Raw genomic sequence first — 22,354 nt, 5'->3', positions numbered from 1 at the left:
AAAGTGACTTGGGGGTCCAGATACATAGCTCCAATGGGGGCAGAAACTAAGGTAGGTGGACACAAAGGGACGAATTTTACCATCGTAACGGGTGAGGGGTGCACCATGGAAAAATCAGTTGACATTGGGTGGGATTTTCTGGTTTCAGGGCGAACGTGGCTGGAAAATCCCCGCCCAATATCTCATAATGATAGTCGGTGTCTGGTCTCCCCTTCCCCAGCTCTATCCCAACACCGGGCCATTCTCCTGGGGGTGGGAAACAGGGAAGAAAGAGCCACCTAATTAAGAGCCTATTAAGGCCTAACGTCGGAGGCTGACTGGAATTTTGCATTTGGTCTCCAGGGCCCCTGGACGTGGTGGGAAACGGTGCAGTTGCCTGAACACAGCCTTCCGGCACACAGACCAGGAACCAGTACTCCGGGTAGGCTGAGAGAACCTGGCTTTTGTTGCAGCCACTGGCCACCCTTTCTCCCCATGCTCCACCACCCCCTTCCCACACGCACAAACACACATACATGCACACATACATGCACACAATGGTGGCCTGGCTGCTAAGGGCTTTTTTAATTTTAAACTTAGAAAAGTCATCCATCTGAAATGTTTGCTCTGTTTCTGTCTCCACACCTGCTGCCTCACCTGCTGAGTATTTACCACACTCTCTGCTTTTACTTCAGATTCCCAGCATCTGCAGTATTTTATTTTTGTATTCTTGTAAGAAAAACAATATTGATTTCCGGTGAATTGGAAGAATTGTGCATTGTATAAGGTAAAACCTCTTGTGATTTCTAATAGCTACATAAGGTTTTTCTCTCATTGTCTCTCTTAGAAGTCTAGAATTAATTTGTTGGTCTTCAGTGTTGGCATATCAATGAATATTTCATTTCATTTTTTTCATCAATAAAAAGTAACAGGTTGGAAAACTCGATTTATTAATTGCCTAATACCTAATGCTCTTCATTAGCTGAAAACAAAGGGGATGTGGTGAGAAGGTTTTATCAGATAGATCACTTCCTTTCTTTGGTATTTAGGTAAAAAAGAAAGACAAAACAGATTCTACATGAAATAGAAGCAAAATGTCATACAACTTTGTTGGTTTTTAAATTGCTTTGTTGAAACAAGGAAAGTTCCAGTTTGGCAACTTGGATGTGGTCAGAGGTGGTGGGGAGGGGGGTGTCTGGCTGTTACTAGGGAGGCTTGTGATGTGTTTGAGGGTCAGGGGCAGTGTCAGGTTCCCATAGGGGGAGGGGCCTGTCTGTGATTAGGGAATGGGGTCTTTCCATGATCATGGGGAAAGGAGCCATCTGGATGTGACTGTTTTCCTATGCAATGAAGGCTGAAGGTTTATTTTGAGGAGGGGGATTCCTGGGGTGGCACGGTGGCTAGCGCTGCTGCCTCACAGCGCTAGGAACCCAGGTTCAATTCCAGCCTTGGGTGACTGTCTGTGTGGAGTTTGCACATTCTCCCCATATCTGTGTGGGTTTCCTCTGGGTGCTCCGGTTTCCTTCCATGCTCCAAAGATGTGCGGTTTAGGTTGTTTGGCCATGATAAATTGACCCTCAGTGTTAAGGGGATTAGTGGGGTAAATACTTGGAGTTACAGGGATGGGGTCTGGGTGGGACTCTTGTTGGTGCAGACTTGATGGGCTGAATAGCCTCCTTCTGCACTGTAGGGATTCTATGATTTCTGCCCCCTTCTGGTCCAGAAGGAAACTTTAGATAAATTTTAAAGACTGCAGAGGAAGCATTATTAGACCTTTAATTCCAGATTTATATTCAATTCAAATGTCATTATGGTGGGATTTGAACCCAGGTTCCCAGAGCATTACCTGTGTCTCTGGAATACTAGTCCAGTGACAATACCACTACGTCACTGCCTCCCCATATTCTTTGCCGTTTATGGTGTGGAATTATAGGATATTCTGATATGTTCTTTACTTCTACTATAAATTAGAGCACATGGAAACAAAAGACATCTGATTATTACCCTTCAGTTATCAATTCAATCATACAACACAATCCCTTAAATGGCACAGTGGCAAAGTGGTCAGCACTGCTGCCTCACAGTGCCAGGGACCTGGATTTGATTCTCGGCTTGGGTTACTTGGTTGCGGAGTTTGCATGTTCTCCCTGTGTCTGCATGGGTTTCCTCCGGGTGCTCTGATTTCCTCCAACAGTCCAAAGATGTGCTGGTTAGGTGCATTAGCCATGCTAAATTCTCCCTCAGTGTACCTGAACGGGCGGTGGCATGTGACGACTAGGAGATTTTCATAGTAACTTCATTGCAGTGTTGATGTAAGCCTACTTGTGACTAATAAATAAACTTGTTAAACTTTTACATGCTATGTCCCTGAGACTAGCCCCAATAGTCTCACAAGCATAGGACACATCAAATGTCGCCAAGATGAAGTTGAAGCCGCTAAGGTACAACATACCTTTATAGGGTTAATCATAATCCCTAATGTGATGCTAATATATCAACATGTCCAGCCTCCCTCTGGTTAAATACATGAGATGCTCATCTACTACTACATAATTAGGAAGCTCCTTCTCTATGTGCCTGTGTAACACCACCCATTTCTTTTTCATTACTAATAAGAAACCATGGATATCTATCTGTTGCAACCTTCCCTTCTTCCACATTGTTGCTGTTAACCTGTTCTTACAGTTACTCCTTTATATTCTCCTGAGGATATATCTTATAATTTCCCACATTTGGTTAGTGAGGTAATGTCGGCTTTATTCCAGGTTTAACCGTGTACTTTTGCAACTGGAGTAGAATTAGGACGAGAATGTCTGATCTCGTCTGTACCTGCCCCACTGCCAGCGAGAATGGAGAATTCGGCGCTCAGCCAAAACTGCGTTCACTGCAGCGGCACCGGCGAATCCCAGCCACGGGCGAGGTTGGAGGTTTTTGGCGCAAGTGTTCCATAAGTAAATCTACATCCATAGAAAATGGAAATCAAACTGTGCACTGTACTCTAAATGTTGTCTAACTACAAGAGGGCGCAGGTTTAAGGTAATTGGGAAAAGAAGCACACGGAGACACAAGTGGTCCGGATCTGCAATGTGCTGCCTGAGAGTGTGGCAGAGTGTGGCAGAGGCAGATTCAATCGAGGCATTCAAGAGAGAACTTTTATTATTATGGCCTCCTTCTGTACTGTAGGGATTCTATGATTGATAGTTTTCTGATGTTTGCAGATAAGATCATAAGTTCTTCCCCTTGCTGTGGAGATGCCGGCATTGGACTGGGGTAAGCACAGTAAGAAGTCTCATAACACCAGGTTAAAGTCCAACAGGTTTATTTGCTAGCACAAGCCACAAGCTTTCAGAGTGCTGCTCCTTCATCAGGTGAGTGGGAGTTTGTTCTTTATATGCCCTGTTTGTGAACAGAACTCCCACTCACCTGATGAAGGAGCAGCGCTCCGAAAGCTTGTGGCTTGTGCTACCAAATAAACCGGTTGGACTTTAACCTGGTGTTGTGAGACTTCTTACTGTCTTCTCCTTGCACCAGGACATTTCCAGGCTGCTCTGTTATTCCATGGAGTCAATTTCCTATCAAAGCACTACTCATAGTAATCCTGTGTCATCACTACTGACAGGGTCCCAAAAGCCCACTGACCTGTTTAAGGACAATCAAGTATTCATTGTGGCTTGGAGTCCAAGGGGTTAATTACATAACACTCATTTGTAATTTCCTTCTTTCACCCTAGATCAATATCCATTCATATTAAAGAACGTAAATTCTAATAATCATACTCAACACTGAATTAGTGACTGTTCAGTCTTAATCTGATACTAGAAAAAATAAAACCCATTGCCGGTGTGTTAACTTCTCTGTTGTGACGAAAGGCAAACTCAAGACAGCATCAGCCAGCAGATTCATACTCATGATAACACTTGCCATAGTACGATTTATTGCATTAGATTTTTGAGCTTGAAGGGTTAATTGCTGATCAGCCATTCTTAATTCTGAAATATCTAATTTAATCGTCCACCTTTTAAGCTTTACTTCCATTCTGGTTTTGTGAGAATGTGAATGTTTTCGCATCACCTCGTTCAATTAGTTGCAATAGTTTTAACAGGAATCACTCCCCCATAAGCCTTTCCTTTTAACTGGACTGTCAATCAAGTAATTACATTGGAGACAAATTCTGAGAAATCAGCCTTCTGCGGTAACGTTGCACAGCTGTCCTGGGAGGAGTCGCGATCTGAAGCAACAGTTTCTCAGTTTGATAGTTAAAGCATTTCCATCATTGCTGAGAGAGCTGTTGTAGCTGGACAAGTAATTAGAATGAATGGTCTCTGCTGAATCTCCTTCTCAGCTGAAACACTGGGCCCGATTTTAACTCTGCCCAGGTGAATGGGTATTGAGCGAGATAAAATCACAACCAATTTCTTTGTGCTTTTCATTTCACTGGAAATGAAACTGAAACTGACATCTCGATGCAGCCTTGCAACAGAAAAATACGTTACAGGCTGAAGCTACAGTTTAAAATTCCAGACTGTGCTACAATAAGTTCACTGCAACTTCTGGTGTTTGAACATACACAGTTAAATGCTGGAATCAAAGTTCCCCTGCTGTATTCCCACTGTTTCATGTAAAAGGACAGCAGTCTTCATCAGTGACAGTCTTTATTGAACTAGCTAGAAATGGCAGTATCCAGTGCTTAGCTCGTGGCAGAGTCACATGCCTATGGCAAGCCAGTAGTACACTTAGTAAGATTGTATTTCCAAAACCCCAAACCGTCTCCATTCGGTAGTCACAATCACATACGATGTCATTTGTGACTCTGATAAGGGCTGTTACGGTACAGGAGGAAACCTGATTGGAGGGATTCATGATGTGGAGATGCCGGCGTTGGACTGGGGTGAACACAGTAAGAAGTCTCACAACACCAGGTTAAAGTCCAACAGGTTTATTTGGTAGCAAACACCATAAGCTTTCGGAGCGCTGCTCCTTCGTCAGATGGAGTGGAAATGTGCTCTCAAACAGTGCACAGAGACACAGTGCAGAAGGAGGACATTCGGCCCATCGAGCCCGCACTGACAACAATCCCACCCAGACCCTATCCCCATAACACCGCATATTTACCTTGCTAATCCCCCTGACACGAAGGGTCAATTTAGCATAGCCAACAATCCCACAAAATAAGTTCGTGATTTTGAACTTGATTTTGTGTCTCTGTGCCCTGTTTGAGAGCACATTTCCACTCCATCTGACGAAGGAGCAGCGCTCCGAAAGCTTATGGTGTTTGCTACCAAATAAACCTGCTGGACTTTAACCTGGTGTTGTGAGACTTCTTACTGTGGAGGGATTCAAACAGGAAAGATGTGTATGGATTTGGGGAGTGGTAACATGTTCAAGGATTTTGGAGAGGAAACGTAGTTTGGAGATGGGATGGTAATTTGCATGGACAGAAGGATCAAGGTGGGTTTTTTTTCGAGGAGAGGTCTGACGACTGATTGGAAGGAGATGGCAGAATACCCAAGGAGAGAAAACCATTAACAATATGGTGAAATCCATACCGTCTAATCAGAAAGGCATGTTCTGCAGTTGCTTAGACCAAGTGATACTGAGAGTTGTTGCACTTTCACTTCCATTGACAGGGCTGCCCAGATTGTAAGACTTAACTGCCCAGTTCCAAATGATAATACAGCACATAGATTTAATTGCTGGTGAGGCTTACCTTCTCAAGCGCTGTCCCTCCTACATAAATGAGTCGGCTATCTGAGGGACAGCACTTGTGGTGAGTACAGTACTCACAGTATATTGCTTCTTTAAATACCCTAGCCTTTTTGACCAGAATTACTGTGGATTGAATGATAGATGTATTCAAGAACGTGAGGGGTCCGGATAGAGTAGATCTAGAGAAGCTGTTCCAGCTCGTGAGAGGGCACAGATTTAAATTAAGGAGAACTGACATGAGGAGAAACATTTTCACACAGTGAGCAGTTAATGCCTGGAATGCACTGCCTGGGTGTGGCCGAGGCAGGTTCAATCGAAAAGGAAGAATGTACAGGGTTATGGGGGGAAAGCAGGAGAATGTAACCCATTAAATTGCTCATTTGGAGAGCCAGTGCAGACATGATAGGCCGAGTGGTGGCCTCCTTCTGCACTGTGAAAGAATACTGGATTACCAGAGGGGACATTGCCTAAATAGTGGTGAGTTAGAGTCAGAGAGTGCCTGGGGGGTTAATAGTTAACAATGGGGAGTGTCTGGGGAGTTAATAGTGGAGAGTTAGAGTCAGAGAGTGCCTGGGGGGGATAATGGTTAACAATGGGGAATTAAGAGTCAGAGAGTGTCTGGGGAGTTAATAGTTAATAATGGGGGGTTAGAGACAGAGCGTGCAGGGGGAGAGTTTGTAGGCAACAATTACTTCTTTTAAATCTTAAAGGGAGTGAATGTTAATGTAAATTGAGAAGGAGAAGGCCATCTTGCTGAGTTGAGGTGAGGTGTAGGAGGTAGACGACTGCTTCAATCTTCTAGGAGAATGGTTTCTGTGGAAGGATAATGACATTGTGAATTGGGGAAGGTTGCTGGAGGAAACATCAATGTCTGTGTGAGAGTGCTGAGAGAGATAGTGCTGTTCCAAATTCAAGATGGGTAAAGGAGAAGTTGTTGCACAGGAAGAGTGGAGAAGACCATCATTGTCAACTGGGGAGGGTTTGGAGGGGAGAATGTGGGAGTTGAGGGGAGGAAGAGAACCGGGAGCTAGAATTACTTTGGACTATGTTTCTCTCTCAACAGATACTGCCAGACTGACTGGGTTTTCCCAGCCCTTTCTGTTATTACTATTTGTGTGGAGTTTGCGCGTTCTCCCTGTGTCTGCATGGGTTTCCCCTCACAGTCCAAAGATGTGTGGGTTAGGTTGTTTGGCCATGTTAAATTGACCCTTAGTGTCAGGGGGATTAGCAGGGTAAATATGTGGTGTTATGGGGATAGGGCCTGGGTGGGATTGTTGTCGGTGCAGCCTCGATAGGCCGAATGTCCTCCTTCTGCACTGTAGGGATTCTATGAAGAGTTGGAGTGAATCAGCCAAATGTCATATATTTTAAATAAACTGCTATCAGTTGTGAAATAAAAATGTTTAAAATTAACCAGACTATCCGATTTTTAATTGTGTATCATTCCCAGAACTCCTGGATCGCTGGTTGTGGATAAACAGTTGGGAGAGGGGCAGCATTTGGAAGAACTGTGCACAATTCTAACTGTAGGGCCTACAGTCTTGGCCAGATTTGAATCTCCAATTAAAAAATATACTTTTTTCTCTCCTAGTAAAAGTCTATTTTCTACTGGTGGAGGAAAGAAATTTTAGAAGTAGAAGAAAATTAATTCCTGTGTTGAGCAAAATTTCCCTCCTTTATAGAATAAACATCGCAACACTTAATGCTGAAATATAACACCGCTTGTAGCACAGATTGATGTTTATTCTTGTGAACATGCTGTTGTTCATACTTAGAGCTTTGCTTGCTCTAATGCATGGTGCAGTGAAGTTGTGCCTACCTTCTGTCACCCATTGCATTTTCAATTTCATTCACGTGTCAGCTTAGATGCCTATAATGAAGGCATTTGCTGGGCATGTATGGTTCCCATCATTGCTACACATTGGACATGAACACTTGGGGTAACTTGGTGCAAAGTAGGGTTGCCAATCCTCCAGGATTGGTCTGGAGTCTTCGGGAATTAGAGACCAACCTTCACGAGTTCAATCCTGGAGAAAAATCATTGGGACATGAAAACAGATTTTTTTTGGTAATTTTCTTGGAACTTATTTTTCTTTAATGGATATGAAAATATTGGAAATGTGGGAAGAAGGCTGTTTGGCTGACAGTCAGTTAATCACCCAATTGGCTAGGGTGTCTTTTTGCTTTTCAATTGATGTGGGAAGGCAATGTGCCACAAGGATGGATGTGTTGGCTGACTAATGTTTGGAGTGTGGGGTTAGGTCATGTAATGAAACCTCCAGAAATCTATTTAATCACAGTTGGCAACCCTAATACATGCCGTAGGGTCAAGATGCTTGAACCTTTCTGTGGCTGCACTGAGGATCACTGATCATGGAAATGACATCATCCTGAAATAAATGGTTACAATTAACTAGGATTAACCATTTCTTAGTTGAAATTGCCAGAACTCCTAGGCCTTCTAGCTATACATGAACAGATTGAAAAGGGGCAGCATTCGAAAGGAGTGTAAAACATTCTGATCAGTTTCATTTTGATGGCACCATTTGGGGAGCCACTTGGAGAAGGTGCCACTTGGCTATAATGAGATTGGGGAAACCCTGGTTGTGACACTATTGGTCCCCATCAGAGATTGCTGCGCATTTTTCCTGATTTTAATTAAAACTAGGAGGCACTGCAGGGCTACTTTATACAAACATCTATTATCACAATAGTCCAAACATAAAATACTGCGTATGCTGGAAAACAGAAATAAACACTAAGAAAGCTGGAAATACACAGTAGGTCTGGCAGTATCTGTGGAGAGTAAGAAGTCTCACAACACCAGGTTAAGGTCCAACAGGTTTATTTGGCAGCACAAGCTTTCGGAGTCTCGCTCCTTCATCAGGTGAGTGAGGATTTGTGTTCACAAACAGGGCATATACAGACACAAACTCAATTTACAAGATAATGGTTGGAATGCAAGTCTTTACAGGTAATCAAGTCTTAAAAGCACAGACAATGTGACTTCCCTCCAAACCCTCCCCAGTTGACAATGATGGTCTTCCCCACTCTTCCTGTGCAGAGAATACTCCTTTACCCATCTTGAACTTATAACAGCACTATCCCTCCTAACACTCTCACAGACATTGATGTTTCCTCCAACAACCTTCCCCAATTCACAATGTCATTATCCTTCCACAGAAACCATTCTCCTAGAAGATTGAAGCAGTAGTCCACCTCCTACACCTTACCTCAACTCAGCAAGATGGCCTTCTCCTTCTCAATTTACACTAACATTCACTCCCTCTAAGATTTAAAAGTAGTTACTGCCTACAAACTCTCCCCCTGCACGCTCTGTCTCTAACCGCCCACTATTAACTATTAATTCCCCAGTAGACAACATTGTCTACCTGAGACATTGCAGGAAAGGATGTCCCGAGGCATGGTACATTGGGGAGACCATGCAGATGCTATGACAACGGATGAATGAACACCGCTCAACAATCACCAGGCAGGAGTGTTCTCTTCCTGTCAGGGAACACTTCAGCGGTCACGGGTATTCGGCCTCTGATCTTTGGGTAAGCGTTCTCCAAGGCGGCCTTCATGACACACAACGCAGAATCGCTGAGCAGAAACTGATAGCCAAGTTCCGCACACATGAGGACGGCCTCAACTGGGATCTTGGGTTTCATGTCACACTAGCTGTCACCCCCAAGACTTGTCTGGGCTTGCAAAATCTCACTGTCCTGGCTGGAGACAATACACATCTCTTTAACCTGTGCTTAACCCTCTCTCCACTCACATTGTCTGTACTTTTAAGACTTGATTACCTGTAAAGACTCGCATTCCAACCATTATCTTGTAAATTGAGTTTGTGTCTGTATATGCCCTGTTTGTGAACACAAATCCTCACTCACCTGATGAAGGAGCGAGACTCCGAAAGCTTGTGCTGCCAAATAAACCTGTTGGACTTTAACCTGGTGTTGTGAGACTTCTTATTGTGCTTACCCCAGTCCAACGCTGGCATCTCCACATCATAGCATCAGTGGAGAGCCAGATTTAACATTTTGAGTCCATGACCTTTCAGGTTGTGTATTTCCAACATTTTCCATGTTTATCTCTATAATATACATCGTTCTTGTCTGTCCGGATTGTTTAAGTTGGTCAGTTTAATGGGCACATATGTTGATGTGTTTATTTGGTGGGTGGTGCCTGGCACATGCAGAGGACTGGAGCGTTTAACAGACATGTAGCTGCCAACTGTTGATGGTGGCAGCAGGGTGGGGCTGGTACTGTAGGAGAACAAAAACAATAGAAAAGAGGGGAGCCCGACAGCAAAGTTAGCCTGGCTGGAGAGAATGATTGTGTGTGGAATGTGACAGGATTGACAGCAGGGATGGGGCTGGAGATGGCAAGGAGAAAGAGGGAATGACATGGGATGGGGATGGTATGGGACAGACACGGTGGAAAGATAGAATATGATAACACTCTACACCTTTCAGAGATTCTACCCACCTAATTCCAATGGACATGCCACCGCACAAACTCGCACTGAAGAATGGAGCAATTATAACATTGCTAAGGAACTTGAATCCGAAACAAGGACTTTGTCATAGAATAGGACTGTTAGTTAGGAAGCTGCTCTCTTCAATGATAGATACTGAAATTAAAACAGGCAGATTTCAAATAAATGGAGTGTTTATTTCTTGAATAACAGCTGCCTTTTCACCACAGGAAAAAAGTTTCTAATTAAAAGTTCATATTTTATGACTACAGTTACAAACCCAGACTCTCAAATTTATATTTATATTCTTGGGTCTTATATTTACAAATGGACAGTTTTGCTTCGATTAGATTTATTATTGTCACATGTATTGGGATACAGTGAAAAGTATTGTTTCTTGCGCGCTATACAGACAAAACATACTGTTCATCGAGTACATAGGGAAGGAAAGGAGAGGGGTGCAGAATGTAGCGTTACAGTCATAACAAGGGTATAGAAAAAGATCAGCTTAATATAGAAGTTGGTCCATTCAAAAGTCTCAAGGCAACAGGGAAGAAGCTATTCTTAAGTTGGTTGGTAAGTGATCTGACGGAAGAAAATGGAAGAGAGTATGTGTGGGGTGCATGGGGTCCTTGATTACGCTGGCTGCTTTTCTGAGGCAGTGGGAAGTGTAGGCGGAATCAGTGGATGGGAGGCTGGTTAGCGTGATGGACTGGGCTACATTTACAACCCTTTGTAGTTTTTTGCAATGGGACATTTCTTGGAATGGGATGTTTTGATTTTGATTTGATTTATTGTCACATGTATTAGTATACAGTGAAAAGTATTGTTTCTTGCGTTATAAATCAAAGCATACCTTTCATAGAGGAGAGTGCAGAATGTAGCGTTAGTCATAGCTAGGGTGTAGAGAAAGATCAACTTAATACGAGGTAGGTCCATTCAAAACATACTGTTCATAGAGTACATATGGCACAGCACAGTGGTTAGCATTGTTGCCTCACAGCGCCAGGCACCCGGGTTTGATTCCCGGCTTGGGTCATGGTCTGTGTGGAGTTTGCACGTTCTCCGTGGGTTTCCTCTGGGTGCTCTGGTTTCCTCCCACGGTCTGAAAGATGTGCTGGTTGGGGTGCATTGACCCGAACAGGCGCTGGACTGTGGTGACTAGGGGAATTTCACAGTAACTTCATTGCAGTGTTAATGTAAGCCTTACTTGTGACACTAATAAATAAGCTTTTTAACTTTAACTCAGGGGAGGAGAGGATGCAGAATATAGTGTTACAGTCATAGCTGGGTTAAAATCTGAAAGAATGACTGGAAGTCCTGTGTTTAATGCTGGGTGTCTGTCACATCCAGACAACCTCTCCCCTTGGCTGGCTGACCCGGGCCGTCGCTTTGAAATGACGCGGCTTCCGACCGCTGCCGATGGGTCAACGTCCGGTCAGGCGCGGGTCCCGTGACGGAGGCGGGGGCAGGGCGCATGCGCGGTGCCGGCCGTCTGAAAATGGCAGCTTCCTAGGAAGAGAGGGAGGCGACAGGAGCTCGGAGGAGTGGGAGCAGAACTGACTGACTGGCCGGCCCCGAGAGCGCGGAGCCTCTCCTCCACCTCCCCTCCCTCTCACCAGGTAAACATCCAGAGGGCAGGGATGATGGAGCCCCGGGTCGACATTCTGTGGAGTTTGTTCAGAGTGGGAGGGAGGGAGGTGGTGACAGTGGCTCCGGCCGGGCCCCCCCACCACCACCTTCACCCAACTCCTGTCCCCCTCCCCCGGAGTGAGTGCTGAGGGGAAAGGGCTGTGGCTTCAGCGCCCGGAGCCCAGCCTTTGGCAAGCCCTGCTCTCTCAGTAGTGTGGTTCCCAGTGGTGATCACTTTACACAAACAACGCCAATCTCAAATCATCTGAGCCCGGACATGCAACCATCCACTCCTGTTCATATTTCTCACTCTTGTCTTCTCTCTCCCTATTTCTTAATCCTGTCCTTTCTCTTTCCCAATTTCTCACTCTTGTCCTCTTTCTCTCTGTCTTCCTATTTCTTACTCCTGTTCTTTCTCTCCCTCTGTTCGTATTTCTCTCTTGTCATCTCTCTCTTCCTATTTCTCACTCCTACCCCCCTCCCTCCCTATTTCTTATTCCTGCCCTTTCTCTGTTCCTATTTCTCACTCTTGTCCTCTTTTTTTTTCTCTGTCTTCCTATTTCTGGGGTGGCACGGTGGCACAGTGGTTAGCACTGCTGCTTCAGGGTCCCGGGTTTGATTCCCGGCTTGGGTCACTGTCTGTGTGGAGTTTGCACATTCTCCTTGTGTCTGCGTGGGTTTCCTCCGGGTGCTCCGGTTTCCTCCCACAGTCCAAAGTTGTGCGGGTTAGGTTGATTGGCCAGGTTAAAAATTGCCCCTTAGAGTCCTGGGATGCGTAGGTTAGAGGGATTAGCGGGTAAATATGTGGGGGTAGGGCCTGGGTGGGATTGTGGTCGGTGCAGACTCGATGGGCCGAATGGCCTCCTTCTGCACTGTAGGGTTTCTATGATTCTTACTCCTGTTCTTTCTTTCTCTCTCCCTATTTCTCGCTCCTGTCTCTCTCTTTCCCTCCCCCCCCACCCCCCCCGCGCGTTCTGTGCGCTGGACATTTGCAATGTTTTTTTTGTGTGCTGCTGTTTGGCAGAACTAGAACGCCAATGCCTGCATGTGCGGCTGAGGGTGACGAGGGAATCGACGAGCCCAGGAAATTTTAAGGGAGAAATGCATTGATTTCCGCGCTGTTTACGTCCTCGACGAAACCCTTCGGCAGGCACCAAGTGTTGAAACTTTTGTCGGCAGACGCGTGCAGCTAAATTGCACTCCGGCGAGGCCTCTCGCCAGCAGCAGAGAGATCAATTGAACGGATAATCCATTTTTGGTGGTGCTGGTTCAGAGGAATGTTTGCCGGGGCACCAGGGGAACCTTCTGCCCTTTGAATAGTGTCATGGGATTTTGGCGTTCACCTGGAGCATACAAATACGGTCTTGATTTGACGGCGGCAGTCAGCACAGATTGTGGGCTGAAGTTTGTAGAGTGGGGCCTGATCCTGCAACCTTCTGTCTTAGAGACAGTGACATCTATGATGTACCATAACATAGGATTACATGACCCATGAAGATGAAAACCTGGACGTTCTGCACTCCCTGTCTTTGGCTTTCTGTGAAAAAAATGAAGGAACTGTTTCACCCCCCCTTGTTTCCCACTTTTATTTTTCTCTGTTTAAATTTGGCTTAACTTTTCATTTCCTTGCTCTTTCCATGTCTTTATCCCGTGTCTCACTCAGCATTGTATTGTCTCGCAATTTCTGCATGTCATGCTCCGGTTTTCTTCTTGCTTCCCATGGGGTTTTCACAGCCACTGAAAGCATGATTTGAGGAAGACAACAAGTGGAGGAGTTGGCTGGAAGGAAGTGAGACTTTACCCGTGAGGAGGCTGGAATCTAGGGGCCATCTGTGTTTATGGCACTTTGCAGCCCCAGACATGCATTTCCCAGCCTGACCAGTAGCTTCCTGCTCCCACTCAACCAACTTGGCAACATTAGGCAAAGAACACCACTGGCTGCGTGGAACTGTTCTGTTGGTGATTTTTGTTTGATCCCAGATTCCACCCTGGCTTACGAACAAGGCTGTGAAGAAACTTACTGATTTCAAATTGCATATTTTCCCCATCTGTAGGGAGCTAATAGGTGAAGGTTGGAGGTATGGGGTGATGGATGAGCTAGATTTAATATGGCATTGATATTTGTGGCGGGGCTCTATTTTAATATATTGCTAGGTCAGACAGCTGAGTATTTTTGTCTTTGATGGTTTCAATTAAACACAAGTTGGTGGCAGTCAGTTGTTTCTTCAGTACTTTTTATGGATGTAAAATCTCAATCTTTTGAAAACAGAAGAAATGCAAAACCAGCCGTAGACCAAAAAGAGAAAGTAGAGTTGAAAGTATTACCAAAGAGAAATTTAAAGTTAGCAATGGATCGATGGTGAATGTGGCTGGGTCCTGTTCATGGAAAGTATTGAGAAGCAGCAGACTGAGTGCCAGCTATTTTCAGGAGTGTACAGTTCGATGGTGTGGAGTAGGATGAATTTGGTGTTTGCAACACTGACTGAGTTTGAATTTTAATGTTAACTGTCCTCGCACATCAAGGACACGAATCCAATTTGTGGATGACGAAAGTTACGAATGTAATAAACAATGAGGAGGATACGAGCAGATCTCTACGGGAGAGCTTCATATTGCTGAAAGGGGCAGTAAATGATGACTGCAATATAATCGAGAGGTGATGCATGCTGGAAGAAAGAATGCAGAGTCCATAGAAATTAAATGGTGCAATTTTTAAGGGGATGTTGTTGGAAGAGACATGGGGGTTGATGTACGTAAATCTTTGAAGGTGACAAGATAAGTTCATGCGGCTGTTCTTTTTAAAAAAGCAGATGTGATCCTTAGCTTTTATAAATAGGCATAGAATACAAAGCAAGGAAGTTGTGGTAAACCTTTATAAATCATTGGTTAGGCTTCAAATAGAACAAAATATTGTCGGATTCTGGACAGTACGTTTCAAGCGGGATGTCAAACTCTTGGCGAAGGGGTGCAGAGGTACCATGGATTTCAGTTATGTGGAGAGGCCAGAGAAACCTGGACTTCTGAGTGGGGGAGGGTTAAGGGGAGATTTAACTGTTTAAAAAATTGATGAAAGATTTTGATGAGGAGTAGATCTGGGAAACATTCCACCAGCAGATGGATCAATAACCAGAGGATACGAGCCAAAATCATAGAATATCTACAGTGCAGAAAAGAAAATAAAGTATATTTATTAGTCAGAAGCAAGGCTTACATTAACACTGCAATGAAGTTACTGTGAAATTCCCCTAGTTGCCACAGTCTGCTGCCTGTTCGGGTCAATGCACTTAACCAAGGAGGCCATTCAGCCCACGGACAACAATCCCACCCTGACCCCATCCCTGTAACCCCACATATTTACCCTACTAATCCCCGTAACACCAAGGAACAATTTAGCATGGCCAATCGACCTAACCCGCACATTTTCGGACTGTGGGAGGAAACAGTAGCACCCGGAGGAAACCCACGCAGACACGGGGAAAACGTGCAAACTCCACACAGATAGCGACCCAAGCTGGAAAAATCATAGGCAAAAAAATCCAGGGAGGGGAAATGAGAAGATCCTTATGCAGCAAGTTGTTGCAATCTGGAATGCAATCCCTGAAAAGGCAGCTGAAACAGAATCTATAGTCACTTTCAAAAGGATGATATAATTGAAAAGAAAAAGTCTCGGGAAAGAGTTAAAGATACTAATCAGATGTTTCAAAGAGCGAAGATGCGGTGAGTTGAATGGGTTCCTTCTCAGCTCTGATTCTATGAGGATTACATTGTACTTTTTTTTGTTTTGCTGCAATTGACTTTGTAATTCTGCATGTTTGAAACCGGCTGTTTGCACTTCTGTCTTTTCAACAGCCAAATCCATTTCAGAGCCCCAGGTTCTGGTGATATCCATGGCTTTAGTGTGTAGAGACTGGTGGAACATTGATTTAACTTTGTTTCCTTGCCAAAAGTTTGAAAGGGCTTTTTATAGTTAGCTTGGTGGTGTGAATGTTAAGCATTGACTTCATGCAGACAATGGGGATTGCAAAAGTGCAGGCCTATGTTGGATTGATTTAATAGGTTAAATACAGCATCAGTTTTAGTGCCAAGTCATTGTTTGTGACAGCCTCCGTTATCCTAGTGCGTGAAAAATAGAAAAAATGTTTATTAAATGTTTCAATTTTATTTAAAATTGGCGATTTTCATCAACAAAATGTTAACTTCCTGTATTGTTTTGAAACATCCTTTGAATCTGAGACGCTGTTATCCAAATAGTCCAAAATAATTGAAATTTGTTTAATGTTCCAAACAACTTCAAGCGTTAAGTTGTTTTGATTGTGCTTTTTATTAGAACCGGAAAGATGCAAACCATGACCTTTGGACATCAAATTATGTAATTTTGCTTACTGTTTAATGTAAGATGAAGTGCAGATTGTTTCAGTCCAGTCGGATTCTGTTAAGGACAGAGCATTGATTCTATTATCACTTGTGTGTTCTGTCAATAACATAATCATCATGCAGTATAAGATGCCAAGACCTCATTTAGTGCCATGCCCTCTGCCTCCACAGGCAGATCTCTTTTTTTTAGTCCCGGATCACCGTCATCCTTCCTTTGACTAACCTCTATTTATGCCAGGATTGCTTTTACATTTCTCACTTTCCTTTGCCCCTCTTATTTTCTTTTTCCATTCCCCTTTGCACTTTCCGTACTCTGCTTGCCTTTTTCCCTGCTATAAACCTAATATTGTACTATATGATTTATATAGGTTATACAGCACAGATACAAGCCATTTGGCCCAAATTCTCCATACCGGTGTTTATGTTCCACTCGAACCTCTTTCCATCTTTTCTCATCAAGGTTCAATCGAGATATTCGAGAGGGAATTGGTTGCTACTTGAAAAGTTAGGATGTGCAGGATTATGGGAGAAGGTGGGGCAATGGCACTTGGTGAATCGCTCATTCGGAGAGCTGGTGCAGCTACAATGGGCTGAATGGCCTCCTTTAGCTTTAACGAATTTGAAATTCTGTAAATTCACCGTGGTAACCGTCCGTTCCCTTCTCCTTAAATACATCTATACTACTTTCTTCAGCCTCCCCCTATGATGGTGAGTTCTACATTCTCACCATTCTTTGGGTAAAGAAGTTTCTTCTGAATTCCCTATTGGATTTCTTGATGTCTTATTTCGATGGCAACTGTCTTCCTCACAAGGGAAGACATTCTCCCTGTATCCAGTGATTAGGAAGGCAAATGGAATGTTAATGCAAGGGCAATGGAGTATGAAAGCTGGGATGTTTTCCTACAGTTGTGTATGGTGTTGGCGATACCACGTCTAGCATACAATATACAGTGTTAGTCTCCTTATTTAAGGAAGGACCTAAATGAGATAGAAGCAGTTTAATGAAGATTCAGTCATGTGGTAATCAGGAATGGCAGGGCTGGGAATGGCCTATCTTACGGTTGATAAACATAAATTGTCTTTCACTTTAGATTTGTGTCAACTCTGTAAACTTTGTGAATGAAAATGACGTTGTCAAATTGTAAGAAGCAGAACTATGAAAACAGAAGTTTTAAGCCAGAATGGGAGAAAAACTTTGCTTTCACCATTAAGGAACCCTATTTGTTGATGTACCACTGGGTGAACTTGTGTTGCATTGGATGGAGCATCTGCAATGGTGGGGAAAATGTGGGCCTAATTGCACTCTTGAATAGTGATCCCAAATTTCTGGAGTTTCTCCATATTCATCATACAAAAAGCTTACGAAAACAGTTCTCGAAATTTAATTTCATCCACTTGGATGGGAAGACTCACTGACAGTGGGGACCCACAAGACCTCTACTAGCAATAATTAGCCCATGTAAAGTTTGTTCATGTCCTGCGACACTCAAACACCTGATGATTATCGTATGCGGCTGTTAGGTAAGGAGCTAGTGATCTTCTTTGGAGCCTCCAACACCCACCAAACGAGGGCCAAAGCTGGACACACTTGTGTATTTGATCATCCTGGCACTCTGTTTGCTGGTCGTGGACTTTCAAAGCTTCGTGAACTAAAATCCAGGTTTTTCTCAAGTTCACTATGCTTGAATTAGGTATTCCTAATACCTGAATAGCACTGTTTATTTACATTAAATAACAGTTGCCAGATGTGGACCCATTTTCTCCATCACATCTCGATCTTCCTTTTGAATGTAGTTTTTGAATAAGTTTTCTTATCTAAGCTTTTGATGCATCTTTGTATCAGTTGCGAGCTTGCACACGCTTTCCCCTAACGCCTTGCCCTGGATCATTAATAAAAGGTGAAGAATAACATTGAACCCTAAGGCACTCTGTTAATAGCTGCTCTCTAAGAAGGTGAAACCTGAAACACAAATCCTGCAAACACTCAGCTTGTCAGGCAGTGTCTGCCAAGAGAACATTCTCCAGAAGAATTCATCCAATTCCTTGCTTGGCTCAAAATCTGCCATAAAGGTAGAAAATGTTGGAAAGCACTCAGCAGTTCAGTCAGTTGCTGTGTGAGGAGGAAAAACATTTTATTTCATAGCTTTTTGACAAAATTTATCCACTGATCCCACTGGAGTCAGTTTCATCTAACTAGCTGAATGTGTGTGGCATGTGGTTGAAGTGCTGTTGAAAACCAAGATGAACAATTTTTATTCAACTCACTATCTACCATCCTAGCAACCTCCTCCAAGAAGTTCAACTAGGTTGGTGAGGTATGAACAGACAGCATAATTCCCTTGCAGTCCGAAACACAAACTGAAGTCCTGCAAATGCTTGACTTGCTAGGCAGTATCTATCCAGCGAATGTGATTCTTCACCCGGGAACGAAACCTTTCCTCGAAGCTTTGTTACTGAAATAAACTAAAAGCAAGTGCTGAAAAGCCCCACAGGTCTGGCAGTATCTGAGAGAGAATCCGAGGTAATGTTTCCAGTCTAATCTGACTCCTTCAGAACTTTTATTCCAGCATCCATGGCATTTTGCTCTTTGCTTAACGCTGAAACATTGATTTGTGCTGTCGTCTTGGATTCTGAATGTTTGCACCGTTTTCTCCTTTGAAGCATGACCTGTTGAGATTCTTTACTGAGCCTTTCCCCTTGGGGCGGTCATGCAATTTAACTCTTGATCCCTTCTGGCTTATTCTGGTCAAACTAATGGGCTTGTATGTTCCTGGTTTGGGCCTATATTTCCCTTTTTTAAAATATTGGTACCAGTTAGGCCTCTTCAGTCATGGGAACAATCCTAGACCTCAATGAGTAATAAAGATGAAGTTTATTTATTAGTCACAAGTAAGGCTTGCATTAATAATGCAATGAAATTACTGTGAAATTCCCCTAGTCGCCACACTCCGGCACCTGTTCGGGTCAATGTACCTAACCAGCATGTCTTTCAGACTGTGGGAGGAAACCGGAGCACCCGGAGGAAACCCATGCAGACACAGGGAAGAATGTGCCAACTCCACACAGACAGTGACCCAAGCTGGGAATCGAACCCAGGACCTTGGCGCTGTGAGGCAGCAGTGCCAACCACTGTGCCACCCTGAGTAGTTAAATAAAATATGCAAGAGGACATTTCCAGGGCTTATGGCCCGGATTTGTCAACTTTCCATCAAATCTGCAGAGTGCATCAGAGTTTGGATTCCATAGCTGAACCAGCAGTACTTTTTACCAAATGTCTAACCAAAATTTAAATATCACGTGCTTCAGAGCTGTCCACATGTTGCATTTTTATTTTTGTGAAACAAAGTGATGTGTTTTTATTCATTTTATCTATAAATTGAGCATCAGTGCAGTGTGAAAGTGATCTAGCTTTTAACTTGGTGACCAGGACTACATTAACACATTTCTCATCATTCCTGAAAAAAGTGCGTTATCGACCCTGATCACATTTTAATTTGATATTTTCAAGTTTCCTTTGTACTTTGATTTTTGTTCGGGCTGCTCCCCCTCCTTTTGGGGAGCTGCCCCTTTTACTTTGTCCTGACTTAATTTGAGTTTGTTTATTTGGTTTGACCTTAAAAGAGGCCAAACCACAAGCCATGGTGAATCATGTATGCTTTCTTTTTATCTTCAGTCTTCTAGGCACTTCTTTAAAGTTCTCTTACTTTAGATATGGTTTTTGCACATTTTCCAAGCCCCGTCGCTAACGTCACAGGGCCCTGTTCCTGTTTAAACATTCTGGTGTTTCATAAGAGCTGTGTGAATACTGCTCCTTCCCTGAATCTTTATCATGCAAGACCTTGTTCTGATGTTGCAATTTGCTTTGCAGCTACTATGTGTGTGGGGGAGGGTGAGGGGGGGGGGGGGGGGTGGAAAGGATGATTTTTTTTTGTATCTTTTGTCAAACTTTGAATTGTTCCAGGAAAACTGTGGTCTGCTTATCAGCAACTTCAGTCCCGCAAAGGCAGATTGCCTTGTGCTGCAAAAAACTGCCCTGGACCTTGTACTGAAAGCCTGGTAGAATTTGACCACTATCCACTCCATGCTGGAATACACCCCGTCACATTGAACATGTGCCTGGGCCATTGGCTCTCTGTGCCATTTATGCAATTAGTAAAAGTGTGAGCTAAAGCAATGCTGCACTTACACCTTCAAAATCTTTGCCTGGCATGCCATTCATAAGGCTTCTGCCTATGGAGCACCAAGTTGTTTGAATGCCAAAGTTGCAATGTGATGTCTTACTAAGACAGGATTGCTGTGACACGAGGGGAAAACAGGACTTGTTCAATTACCAAGTTCTTTGCACCTATCAGCAACAAAAAGCAAATTGTGCATCGTCTTTTAGGTGTTTGTGGTCACCCAATTTAATGCCAACCAGCGCATTTTTAAAATCGCCTTGCATTTGAATTGCAATTATTTTAAAATGACATCTGTTTCTAAAAATGGATTGTTGTCTCGTATCATCAAATATAATTCTAGACACTGAAAGTCGATCTTTGTGGCAGCAGCGCGTCCCTTTGCAACTTGCAGATAAACGTCTTGTTGCACGTCTTAAAATGGACACTATTTTAGTGGTTTTATTTCATCCAACTTTGGATTGGTTTGTGAATTGCTTTAAAATAAACTTTGGTAGTAGGGGAAGCTGGTCAAATATTGTCTCTTTGAATATTGCTTACAATATCTTGAACCACCCAACCACAGGCAAGTGAGTACAACAACTGGGCTACAAGCTTAGTTGACCATTTAAATAGAATACGTGGCTATATTTTGCAACAGTTATCTGCTTGTATTGCTGTTGTCCTTTTGATTTTTGGGTTGTGTGTGCACCATCATGTTTGTATCCTTACCCAATTTTCTCATTTTGCTGAGATTCTTGAACTGTTTTGTCCCAGTGTGGCTTTGTTCCCAGCTGTTGTTCCTGTTGGAAAAAAGACTTGCATTTATATAGCACCATTTGTGACCACTGCATCCCATAGAGCTTTATGATCAGTGAAGAACTTTTGAGCAATGCGTACAGAGATATGGGGTCGGGGGGGGAGAAATAGCAGAGGCCCTAGTAGTTAGGTTAAGTTGGTGCTAATTTCAAAAAGCAAGTTGCGTAACATTTGCGGTGGGGAATTGTTTGGACTTGTTCAAGGTGAACTTGATAACATTAACAACCAGCACCGATTCAAAGGAAGATTGTGCTGGAGGTGGTGTGTATGCTGGATGGAGGAAATGCGGTGGATGTGGTGTATATTGCCTTTTGGAAAATGAAAATGCCACGTTTAGAGCAGATTTAATGCATAGGAAATTGGTTGAAGGAGCAAATTGCAGCTGCAGCCAAGAGAGGAAAGTAGCTGCAGCCTAGAGGGGGAAATGATTCTGTTTTATGATTGCTTTTCACCTGGTAAAAGCCTAGAAGGAGTGGTGTGCTCGTAAGTCATGAGGACTAGAGGAAGTTGGATAGTGGTACTGATGGGGGAAACGGGCAAAAAGTGGCAGCTGGAATTCAATGTTGGTATGTGAGGGGTGGTACATTTTATTACCTGTTTTGAAAGAATAATAATGCTTTGGTAGGCTGGGTGACTTTGGAGAAACAGTAGGATTTGGGGGTTCAGGTTCACATTAAAAATACCATCAATCAATAAGGCTATAAGAAAAGCTAATGGGAGATGGGGTTTATGGCAAGAATATGTGCTCTAAAGAAATGGGATAATTATGCAAAATCTTAGTGAACAATATTCCAATTATGCTCTATTTTTGCTTCACATTATAGGTTAGATGTTGAAGTAATGGAAGATACAGTTAGAATCATCAATATCTAGGATGAAGAAATGTCAATCATAGCATGACATCAAAAATAATTGTGGTAGTTATGGAGGTAATGAGGTAATTCAACAGTTGTTTAAAGTGACAAAGGGATTGTGGATGTTAAATAGACTCTTTCTGGTGGCTGAGTTTAGAGCAAGGGGTCATCTTGACTGATTTTCCTCAATGCACCCTAATAAAGAACGCAGTCGAGTTGATTTGCATTGTTTGATAAATTGCGCACTCAAACCTGGAAGATACTTGTTTGAACACCAGAATTAACGGACTTGAGCATCCTGTTTATGTCCTGCAGTTTTACATTGACAACAGCATCCATAATAAAGCACA

General features: G+C 43.3%; 1 protein-coding gene across 2 annotated transcripts in view; it reads left to right on the top strand.

The window, feature by feature from the left end:
- The first annotated feature begins 11,630 nt into the window (after nucleotides 1-11,630).
- The window catches only part of dnajc13 (dnaJ homolog subfamily C member 13), a 132,857-nt gene continuing 122,133 nt past the window's right edge, over nucleotides 11,631-22,354 (top strand). For both annotated transcript variants that reach the window (XM_078198923.1, XM_078198929.1), the window contains exon 1: nucleotides 11,631-11,793. The gene's annotated coding sequence lies outside the window, so the exon portion shown is untranslated. The remainder of the gene's footprint in view (nucleotides 11,794-22,354) is intronic.

The sequence above is a fragment of the Mustelus asterias genome, chromosome 2 (assembly GCF_964213995.1).
Source record: "Mustelus asterias chromosome 2, sMusAst1.hap1.1, whole genome shotgun sequence".
Taxonomy (NCBI): domain Eukaryota; kingdom Metazoa; phylum Chordata; class Chondrichthyes; order Carcharhiniformes; family Triakidae; genus Mustelus; species Mustelus asterias.
This window is presented reverse-complemented; position numbering and strand designations above follow the sequence as displayed.